This window comes from Odocoileus virginianus, chromosome 3 (assembly GCF_023699985.2).
Source record: "Odocoileus virginianus isolate 20LAN1187 ecotype Illinois chromosome 3, Ovbor_1.2, whole genome shotgun sequence".
Lineage (NCBI taxonomy): Eukaryota > Metazoa > Chordata > Mammalia > Artiodactyla > Cervidae > Odocoileus > Odocoileus virginianus.
The window spans coordinates 3,124,868-3,136,721 of record NC_069676.1 but is presented as its reverse complement, the minus strand read 5'-3'; positions in this window follow the sequence as shown (position 1 = coordinate 3,136,721).

The following is an 11,854-nucleotide window of genomic DNA, read 5'->3' as shown; positions in this document are numbered from 1 at the left end:
TGGCTAACTGGGGTCTTGTTCAGTCCCTCAGTCTTTGGGTTACTTTTTTTGCACAAATCAGATGACTGTGAGTGACTCAGTGGATGGCCCTCCGTAGGTGGTGGTGGTTGTTGTTCTGTTACTCAGTCATGTCCAACTCTTTGCAACCCCATGCAAAGAGGTCTGCATACATGACTGCAGCATGCCCAGCTTCCTTGTCCTTCACCGTCTCCCGGAGCTTGCTCAAACTCATGTCCATTGAGTCTGTGATGCCATCCTACCAGCTCATCCTCTACTGTCCCCTTCTCCTCCTGCCTTCAGTCTTTCCCAGCACTGGGTCTTTTCTAGGACCCATTATACATTTCTGAATCCTTTGTAAGGTAGCATCTCTCCTGTAATGGGTACTATTATGAATGTGCTGTGACCTCGGGTCACAAATACTAAATACTACTAAATAAAATACACAAATACTACTCAATAAAAACACCTCCACATTTATCAAAAGAACCCTCTGCAACTCAGACAGTAATTTGCTATTCCTCTGGACAAATCAGAAAGTTCACTGTGCACAAAACGTTTTATAGTCCATGGGGATAAAGTACGCTGTGCCTACTGTAATCCTGGACCCACCTGCATCTAGCTGCACACACCTGTATCTAGCTGCAGTTCCTCAGAGGAATCCTTTGAACACTGACAGCTCAGACTCAATAAGTCCCCTCCCTGTCTGCAGCTGTTGTATGAAGGGAGAGAACTGGCCATTCTTTACAAGAACTGACTTTCCTCGATCCTTCTGGCTTTGAAATTTTTCTTTCTGACTTTCCTCGATCCTTCTGGCTTTGAAATTTTTCTTTTTATTTCTTTAAACTATTAAAAAGCTACTCATTTTAATTGGAGGCTAATTAACAGTATTGTGGTGGTTTTTGCCATACACTGACATGAAGCAGCCAAGAGTGTACGCGTGTCCCCCATCCTGAACCCCCTCCCACCTCTCTCCCCACCCCATCCCTCTGGGTTGTCTCAGTGCACCAGCTGTGAATGCCCTGCCTCATGCATCAGACTTGGACTGGTCATCTGTTTCACATATGGTAGTATACACGTTTCAATGCTGTTCTCTCAAATCACCCCACCCTTGCCTTCACCCATGGAGTCCAAAAGTCTGTTCTTTACATCTGTGTCTCTTTTGCTGTCTTGCATACAGGATCATTGTTACCATCTTTCTAAATTCCACATATATGCATGAGTATACTGTATTGGTGTTTTTCTTTCTGGCTTACTTCACTGTACAATAGGCCGCAGTTTCATCCACCTCATTAGAACTGACTCAGATGCATCCTTTTTTTTTTATAGTTGACTAATATTTTGTTGTGTATATGTACCACACCTCTCTTATCCATTCACCTGCCAATTGAAACTTTTCTTATGCTTAATACTTTGCCTTTGCTTTACTATAAGCCTCCTCTGTCTTCCTACACCCATATACCTCTGTGCTTTTTTCCTTGTCATTTGTTTTCTATTCCATTTCTCTCATCTCTGTTTTCTGCTATTCCTTTAATTCTGCTGTTTTCTCCCTTTCATTTCTCTTCATCTGTAGTTCTCATTGCTCTGATAAATAAATATTTTTTCCACTTTATAGTCTTCAAACTCTCTTCTTATATTGATATTTATTTTTAATTTATCAATCTTAAAAATTTTCTTAATTAGAGAATAACTACTTTACAATATTATGATGGTTTTTGACATACAACAACATGAATTAACATTAGGTATACATATATCTCTTCCCTCTTGAAACCTCTTCCCACCTCCGTCCCCTGCTTACCCCTTCACGTTGTCACAGAGCACTGGCTTCCCAGCATCATACATTGAACTCCTACTGACTATCTATTTTACATACGTAATCTATATGTTTCAATGCTATTCTCTCAAATCATCCCACCCTCTCCTTCCCCTACTGTGTCCAAAAGTCTGTTCCTTATGACTGTGTCTCCTTTGTTGCCCATGATCGTTAGTACTGTCTTTCTAGATTATATATATATGTGTTAATATTTGATATTTGTCTTTCTCTGACTTCCCTCTATGTGAGGCTCTAGGTTCATTCACCTCAATAGAACTGCTGCTGCTGCTAAGTCATGTAAGTCGTGTCCAACTCTGTGCGACCCCATAGACGGCAGCCCACCAGGCTCTGCCGTCCCTGGGATTCTCCAGGCAAGAACACTGGAGTGGGTTGCCATTTCCTTCTCCAATGCATGCAGGTGAAAAGTGAACGTGAAGTCGCTCAGTCGTGTCTGACTCTTAGCGACCCCATGGACTGCAGCCCACCAGGCTCTTCCGTCCATGGAGTTTTCCAGGCAAGAGTACTGGAGTGCGGTGCCATTGCCTTCTCCGCAATAGAACTGACTCAAATGCATTTCTGTTTGTTGCTGAGTAATATTCCATTGTGTATATGTACCACAGCTTCTTTACCCATTTATCTGTCGATGGACATCTAGGTTGCTTCCATGTCCTAGCCATTGTAAATAGTGCTGCAATGAGCATTGGGGTGCATGTGTCTTTTTTCAGTTCTGGTTTCCTCAGGGTATATGCCCAGTAGTGGGATTGCTGGGTTGTGTGGTGGTTTTATTCCTAGTTTTTAAAGGAAACTCCATACTGTTCTCTATAGTGGCGGGATCAATTTGCATTCCCACCAACACTGTAAGAGGGTTATCATTTCTCCACACCTTCTCCAGCATTTATTGTTTGTAGACTTTTTGATGATGGCCATTTTGACTGATGTGAGATGATACCTCATTGCATTTTTCTAATAATGAGTGATGTTGAGCATCTTTTCATGTATTTATTAGCCATCTATATGTCTTCTTTGGTGATATGTGTGTTTAGGTCTTCTGCCCACATTTTTTTTTCTGTCCACTTTTTGATTGGGTTGTTTGTTTTTCTGGTGTTGAACTGTATGAGCTACTTGTAATTTATCAACTTTTTAATAAGTGTTTATATCCTTTTTAATCTTCCACCTTCTTTGAATGTTTTAATTCATTCTCATTTCTGCTGTTAATTTATTTATTCCTTTGTGACCTTAAATTCCTCTTGGATTCTTTCCTGCTTTTCCTCTTATCTGCCAGTTATAATATGCCCTCTGTCTTCTATGCCTTCATTTTGTTTTCTTAATTGTATATATTTTTCTTTCTGTCATGCTTTTGCATTCTTTAACATAGTTTTCTGTTTCTTCAGTCCTCTATAGTGACCTTTCTCATATTACTAAACATCTTTTCCTGTCACTCATATGTGTTGTTTACTCTTATATAGGGTCTGATTTTTTGAATTCAAAAATTTTAGCAATTTTATTTCTATTCTGATTCTTTCCTGTGTGTATTTATTTTTATGTAATTCTTCCAAACCTATTTTTATGAGGTCAAATTAACAAGCTGTTACAAACAACTCTATGGAAAAATATTGTGTGGTACATAGTTTAGAAATTATTTAAAAATCAAGGAAATTTGCTGTACAAATTTCAGCTCTTTCCTAAGTTCACATATAGTCTCTTTATTTTTTTGATTAAATGTAGTAGTCTCAAATTCAGATTCATAAATTAATTTTAAAAAGTAAACTGCTGCTTTTCTCAGACATGCATTTCTAATTCAATTTTATTTGTATGATTCTTAATTATACAGATTTGTATAGATTTAGGATATTTCTCAGGTGTGTGCCACAAACAATGTTAAGTCATTTCAGAAGCAACAGTTGAATTCTGTGTTGTAATCAAATAAAAATTACACAAACACACACACATAGATTCTATTTTGCCTTATCTATCTATATATCATCTATTTATCTCTAGCAAAACAGAGTGATCAGCAGTGATTTTCCAATATACAATATATCACATCAGGACAATCTATGATTGGAGATATGGAATTGAAGTGTATATTCAACAAATGTAAGAAATGATGTAAAATATTAACTTCATACTCTGTGAGGTTGAATTATGGAAGCATGAAAATATTTCATGTAGTAAATCAATAATCACACCACATCAGAATTATTATTTTTTGCAGCTGTATAAAATAATAATAAAGCATTTATGTCAATTTCATAGCTGTGAGAGGTCTTTTAAAGCATCACAAGAAAGCATGAAGATCTGAAGTGGACTCAGGACATCACTTTAGGGAGGAGGAAACTGATCTGGAAATGAACAAGAGGAGCCAGGAGAAAGCTTTCCCAGCTAGAAGACTTAACTTGTGAAGTAGTGAGAGACAGTCAACAGCCCCCACCCCAGAGGGCTGTGGATGCAGTCCCAGGGTGGGTGCTGGGACTGAAGAGGAATGGAGTCCAGACAGTTCCAGAAGTTCTGGGAGCAAGCAGGAAAGCTTGGAGACCCAAAGACGTGGCTGATGACTGATAACTCAACCTAGAGAGCTCTGCTTTACCAGTGGATAATGTTGTTTCTCTTGTTGTTTTATATACTTTTTTCCTTTTTAAAAATACACTTCTGTTGGTTTTTATAAAATATTTTTAAGGGCTCCCCTGGTGGTTCAGACAGTAAGGAATCTGCCTGCAATATGGGAGACCCAGGTTTGATCGTTGGATCGGGACGATCTCCTGGAGAAGGGAATGGCTATCACTCCATTTATTCTTGCCTGGAGAATTCCATAGACAGAGGAGCCTGGTGGGCTACAGTAGTCCATGGGGTGGCAAAGAGTCAGACGTAACTGAGCAACTAACAGTTTCACTTTACAAAATGTTTATCCTTATTTTATTTGTTTGGCTGCACGGGTTCTTAGTTGTGGTACATGGTATCTTTGATCTTCGTTGCAGCTTGTGGGGTCTAGTTCCCTGACCACGGATTGAATCCAGGGGCCCCCTGCAATGGGAGGACTTAGCCACTGGACCACCAGGGAAGTCCCTATGTTTGTTTCCTTTCATGTCATCCTTTTCTTGCCCTATTCAGATTTTTCTCTTAAGTGTAAGCTCCTACTTAAGCCTGTGAAAATTTTACTTTTGTTCTATTTCTTATTTTTGGTGTTAATCATTGTTAGTTTCCTACTGCTCGTCTTAGTCAGATTATTAATGTGATGTGACTCACTCCATCATTGTTTTCTTCTGTAGCTTTTCCTAAGACTTCATACCTTTCATACTGAATGGTCTGCATCACAAATAGATTGTGAAGTCATGTTTCTTCTACTTATCCCTAAAGAGTGTTTTTGTCTCCTCTAACATCTTAACATTTCACTGCCTTATATTATTTCTTCTCCAATTTCTTCACCAACTGTTTACTTTTTCCTTTTGACACCCTCCAGTATTTAGATACTTTTGTCCCTCTTTCCAAATATGAAAGTGAAAATGTTAGTCACTCAGTTGTGTCTGACTCTTTGCAACCCCAAGAACTGTAGCCCACCAGGCTCCTCTGTCCATGGGACTTTTCAGGCAAGAACATTAGAGTGGGTTGCTAGTCCCTCCTCCAAGGGATATCCCCGGCCCAGGGATTGAACCTCGGTCTCCTGCATTGCAGTCAGATTTTTTTTTTTAACTGTCTGAGCCATCAGGGAATAGTATGTTCCAAATATACTGTTGTCTTAACTCATCTATCGAGTTTTTTAGTCTAAAATTATTTTGAAAAATTTCTCTTATAATAGCATCTAAGTATATTCTTCTCTTTTTTCTCTCATTATTTCAGTATCTCTTCCCTTATTTTGTTTCTTTTTTAAATTTACTTCTTAATTGAAAGATAATTGCTTTGTAGAATTCTGTTGTTTTTTGTCAAACATCGACATGACTCAGCCATAGGTGTACATATGTCCCCTTCCTCTTGAAGCTCCATTCCACCTTCCTCCCCATCCCACCCCTCTAGGCTGACACAGAGCCCCTGTTTGAGTTCCCTGAGACGTACAGTGAATCCCATTGGCTCTCTGTTTTACATGAGATGATGTAAATTTCCATGTTACTCTCTCAATCATCTCACCGCCCCGCATGTCCCCTTCTGTTGTTTCTGTTGTTGGTGTTCTTGCTTTCTTGTTTTCTATTTCTATCATGCCTAGTTCTCTTCTTTTCTCTATTCTCGCTCTATTTTTGTTGATTTAGTTCTTAATTCATTCTCAATTTGTTTCATTATACTGTGATAACTCCCTCTCCTTTTACTTTCATTACTGTTCTCTCTTTTCCACTGCTTTAATAACCTATTCTTCTCACTTGTAAGTGCTCTCTGGTATCTAAGTTCTCGAAATCTATGTTCTTCTGAGCTTTAAGATTTCTTATTGAGCTTGTTGGGGAAGAAAGTTTTATTTTCTACCCTCTTACATTTTTTGTATGGGGGCCTGCAAGTTGAACTGACAAAAGATAGGTTAACATAGAAAAAGTAAACCAAAATTAATTCACGTGCACATGGAAATTCACAAAATGAGTAGTTGGTAAATGGCTAAAATTAGAGGCTTATCTAGCTAACTTCAGAAAGGAAAGGGAGAAGGGGACAAGAAATTTGCATGGGAAGAACAAATGGATTTCTAGTTGACCAAGTTGGAGATAAGAAAACTTTTGATAATCATTGTTTGTGCAGATACAAGTGATATTTTCCATAGTTTCTGGGCCATAAAACTCCCCTAGAGATGAGAATTTATGACAGTTTCATTTCCATAAATTTCTGCATTTAGTGAGATAGGGGGGCTCCAAGAAGGCTTCTTTCTGCATCTTTTGAATCTCAGGTGTTTTTATTTCCAAATAATCTTCGCATTAATTCTGAGGTTCCAAGAGAATTCCTTCAATCTTATCTACATGTTCACACAGAAATTTCTTACAAAGAAAACAAGTGCTTCTTTTTTCTTACCTTCCTAGAAACTCCTAATTTCTGCACTCAGATTTATTCTGAAAGTAATATTGTTACCGAAAACTGGGGGTCCTCCTGCTCACTGCTCAAAAGCCAATCAGCAGGCCAGGTTGGTGGGAAGGGAAGTTTGTTTTATTTCAGATGCTGGAAACTAGCAGGCAGGGAGGACATCTGTCCAAAGGCCGACTCCCAGCCCCTGACAAGCAGTGGGTAAGAGCTTTTACAGACATAGAGAGGGGGCTACCTTCAGAAACAGTACAGTCAGCCCTGACAGTCGTCTTGAATTCGATCGTCAGTAGTCTGATCTTGATTGCTTTAAGTACAGTTAAACTTCAGTTCCAGGGTCAGTTTGTTTCTCTTTCTTTGAGGCCAATTCTTGGAATTGTGGCAGCTTATGTCATGGCTACAGTCTTGTCATCCTGGATTAATAGCTAACTTTTCCACCTGGTGGGGCTTGCAGAACCTACAAGACAGCTCACAGGATGTGGCTCAGAGTATTATCTATAGTCCTTGAGAAGGAACTAAAGGCCGTGGACTATGCTTATGACTACATCATTATTATTCAGTCTCCTTTGACTGTTTTCCTTTGTTTCTGTGTCTTCTCATCTCTCTGATTAAACTTGCATGCTAAGTCGCTTCAGTTGTGTCTGACGCTGCGACCCTATGGACTGTAGCCCGGCAGACTCCTCTGGCCGTGGATTCTCCAGGCAAGAATACTGGGGTGGTTTGCCATGCCCTCCTCCCAGGGATCTTCCTGACCCAGGAATCAAACCCACATCTCTTACATCTCCTGGGTTAGCTGGCGGATTCTTTACCACTTGCACTACCGGGGAAGCCCCTGATTAAACACATCCTTCGCTAAAATTTCTCCACACGCAAAAGGCAGGCAGAGGACATGGCCATAGCATTCTGCTCCATTTCTTTCTTTTTTTCCCATTTATTTTTATTAGTTGGAGGCTAATTACTTTACAATATTGTAGTGGTTTTTGTCATACATTAACATGAATCAGCCATGGATTTGCAAGTATTCCCCATCTCGATCCCCCCTCCCACCTCCCTCTCCACCCAATCCCTCTGGGTCTTCCCAGTGCACCAGGCCTGAGCACTTGTCTCATGCATCCAACCTGGGCTGGTGAGCTGTTTCACCCTAGATAATATACATGTTTTGATGCTGTTCTCTCTAAACATCCCACCCTCGCCTTTTCCCACAGAGTCCAAAAGTCTGTTCTGTACATCTGTGTCTCTTTTTCTGTTTTGCATATAGGGTTATCGTTACCATCTTTCTAAATTCCATATATATGCGCTAGTATACTGTATTGGTCTTTATCTTTCTGGCTTACTTCACTCTGTATAATGGGCTCCAGTTTCATCCATCTCATTAGAACTGATTCAAATGAATTCTTTTTAATGGCTGAGTAATATTCCATGGTGTATATGTACCACAGCTTCCTTATCCATTCATCTGCTGATGGGCATCTAGGTTTCTTCCATGTCCTGGCTATTATAAACAGTGCTGCGATGAACATTGGGGTGCACGTGTCTCTTTCAGATCTGGATTCCTAGGTGTGTATGCCCAGAAGTGGGATTGCTGGGTCATATGACAGTTCTATTTCCAGTTTTTTAAGAAATCTCCACACTGGTCTCCATAGTGGCTGTACTAATTTGCATTCCCACCAACAGTGTAAGAGGGTTCCCTTTTCTCCACACCCTCTCCAGCATTTATTGCTTGTAGACTTTTGGATAGCAGCCATCCTGACTGGCGTATAATGGTACCTCATTGTGGTTTTGATTTGCATTTCTCTGATAATGAGTGATGTTGAGCATCTTTTCATGTGTTTGTTAGCCATCTGTATATCTTCTTTGGAGAAATGTCTGTTTAGTTCCTTGGCCCATTTTTTGATTGGGTCATTTATTTTTCTGGAGTTGAGCTGCAGCAGTTGCTTGTGTATTTTTGAGATTAATCCTTTGTCTGTTGCTTCATTTGCTATTATTTTCTCCCAATCTGAGGGCTGTCTTTCCACCTTGCTTATAGTTTCCCTTGTTGTGCAAAGCTTTTAAGTTTCATTAGGTCCCATTTGTTTATTTTTGCTTTTATTTCCAACATTCTGGGAGGTGAGTCATAGAGAATCCTGCTGTGATTTATGTTGGAGGGTGTTTTGCCTATGTTCCCCTCTAGGAGTTTTATAGTTTCTGGTCTTACATTTAGATCTTTAATCCATTTTGAGTCCATTTAAATACATCATAATATTTTTTCTATTTTTTGGTTATTTCTCATTTTCCCATAATCCTTTCTGTGCATTTTAAATTTGCACAATTTCTTTATCTTCCTGCCTGCCATTTGTATGTTTCCCTTCCCCGACCTCATTCTGTTCAGCTGATTATCTGGCTTGGATGGAACTGCGTTCATCCTCCTGTTCCATTTCCAGTTTCACTTGTGCCTTCTTATTTGTTGTCATTCTCTTTACTTTCTACTTTGATTCAATGTCATCTCCTGATTTTAATTCCCTTTCTCATTTATTTTTCTTTTGCCTCTTTGACTTATTTTCTCATTTATTTAAAATATTTTCTCCATATGCTGCCTTGATTTCCTATTTCCTGATCTTTCTCACTCCCCTTATCTAACAAATAAAAATTTGGAAAAAACTTGTCATTTTCAATGTAACAAAGGGGTTTAGATTTTGTGTAAATTACATAAATATTGATGAGAATTGGCCCTTTATGATATTGAACATTCTGGCTCTACCTATTTATGTCTTCCTTAACACCTTTCAATTTCACTTGTTCTGTAATATTTTATCCAAAATATTCTTGCAAAAATTTAAGATTATCTCATAGTATGTGTTATTGTACATCCTATGTTTTCTAAAATTACATTGTCAAAGGAAATAACTTAAAAATAGTGAACTGTTACCTGTTATAATACTTTCCTATAGAGTTTTAAAGTTATTTTCAGTATAGAACATCTATTATTGGTGAATAATGACAATCATGTTTTCATTTTTTTGGAATGTTTATTCTTTCCGTTGTTTTTACTCTTTACCACGTATATTGGGAACTAAAATACATTAAAAGGTATCATGATGGTTGACGGACTTCTTGTGCTCAGTTGTGTCTGACTCTTTGTGGTACCACGGGCTGTAGCCCACCAGGCTCCTTTGTCCATGGAACTTTTGAGGCAAGAACACTGGAGTGCGTTGCCACTTCCTTCTCCTGAGGATCTTTCCAACCCAGGGACTGAACCCACATCTTTTGCATCTCTTCCATTGGAAAGTGTATTTTTTTTTTTTAACCACTAGTGCCACCTGGGAAACTCCAGCACACTTCTTAAATGTCTGATTTGTAAGAGAATTATATTGCATTTCATAATTTATTTTAAATTCTATATTTATATTTGCTGCCTTGGATGAAAGAGCAAGGAGAGCTAAGAAAGCTTTCCTCAGTGATCAATGCAAAGAAATAGAGAAAAACAATAGAATGGGAAAGACTAGAGATCTCTTCAAGATAATTAGAGATACCAAGGGAACATTTCATGCAAAGATGGGGTCAATAAAGGATAGAAATGGTATGGACCTAACAGAAGCAGAAGATATTAAGAAGAGGTGGCAAGAATACACAGAACTATACAAAAAAGATCTTCATGACCCAGGTAACCTTGATGGTGGGATCAGTCACCTAGAGCCAGACATCCTGGAATGAGAAGTCAAGTGGCCTTAGGGAGCATCACTACGAACAAAGCTGGTGGAGGTGATGGAACTCCAGTTGAGCTATTTCAAATCTTAAAAGATGATGCTGTGAAAGTGCTGCACTCAATATGCCAGCAAATTGGGAAAACGCAGTGACCACAGGACTGGAAAAGATCAGTTTTCATTCCAATCCCAAAGAAAGGCAATGCCAAAGAAAGTTCAAACTACTGCACAATTGACTCATCTCATCTCACACACTAGCAAAGTAATGCTCAAAACTCTCTGAGGCAGGCTTCAGCAGTACATGAACCATGAACTTTCAGATGTTCAAGCTGGATTTACAAAAGGCAGAGGAACAAGAGATGAAATTGTCAACATCCATTGGATCATCAAAAAAGCAAGAGAGTTCCAGAAAGACAGTTCAGTTCAGTTTAGTCACTCAGTCATGCCCGACTCTTTGTGACCCCATGGACTGCAGCACACCAGGCTTCCCTGTCCATCACCAACTCCTGAATCTTACTCAAACTCAACTCCATAGAGTCAGTGATGCTATCCAACCATCTCATCCTCTGTCATCCCCTTCACCTCCCACTTTCAATCTTCCCCAGTCTTTTCCAATGAGTCAGTTCTTCGCATCAGGTGGCCAAGCATCAGTCCTTCCAATGTATATTCAGGACTGATTTCTTTTAGGTTTGACAGGTTTGATCTCCTTGCAGTCCGAGGGACTCTCAAGAGTCTTCTCCAACACCATAGTTCAAAAGCATCATCTAGTAGAAAGATATCTACTTCTGCTTTATTGACTACACCAAAGTCTTTGACTGTGTGGATCACAACAAACTGTGGAAAATTCTTCAAGAGATGGAAATATAAGACCATCTTACCTGCTTCCTGAGAAATCTGTATGCAGGTCAAGAAGAAACAGTTAGAGCTGGACATGGAACAACAGACTAGTTCCAGATAGGTAAAGGAGTACGTCAAGGCTGTATATTGCCACCCTGCTTATTTAACTTATATGCAGAGTACATCATTTGAAGTGCCAGGCTGGATGAAGTGCAAGCTGAAATCAAGATTGCTGGGAGAAATATCAATAACCTTAGATATGCAGATGACAGATCATGGCAAGTAGATGGGGAAACAATGGAAACAATGAGAACCTTTATTTTGGGGGGGCTCCAAAATCACTGCAGATTGTGACTGCAGCCATGAAATTAAAAGACGCTTGCTCCTTGGAAGAAAACCTATGACAAATCTAGGCAGCATATTAAAAAGCAGAGACATTACTTTGCCAACAAAGGTCCTTCTAGTTAAGGCTATGGTTTTCCCAGTAGTTATGTATGGATGTGAGAGTTGGACCATAAAGAAGGCTGAGCACTGAAGAATT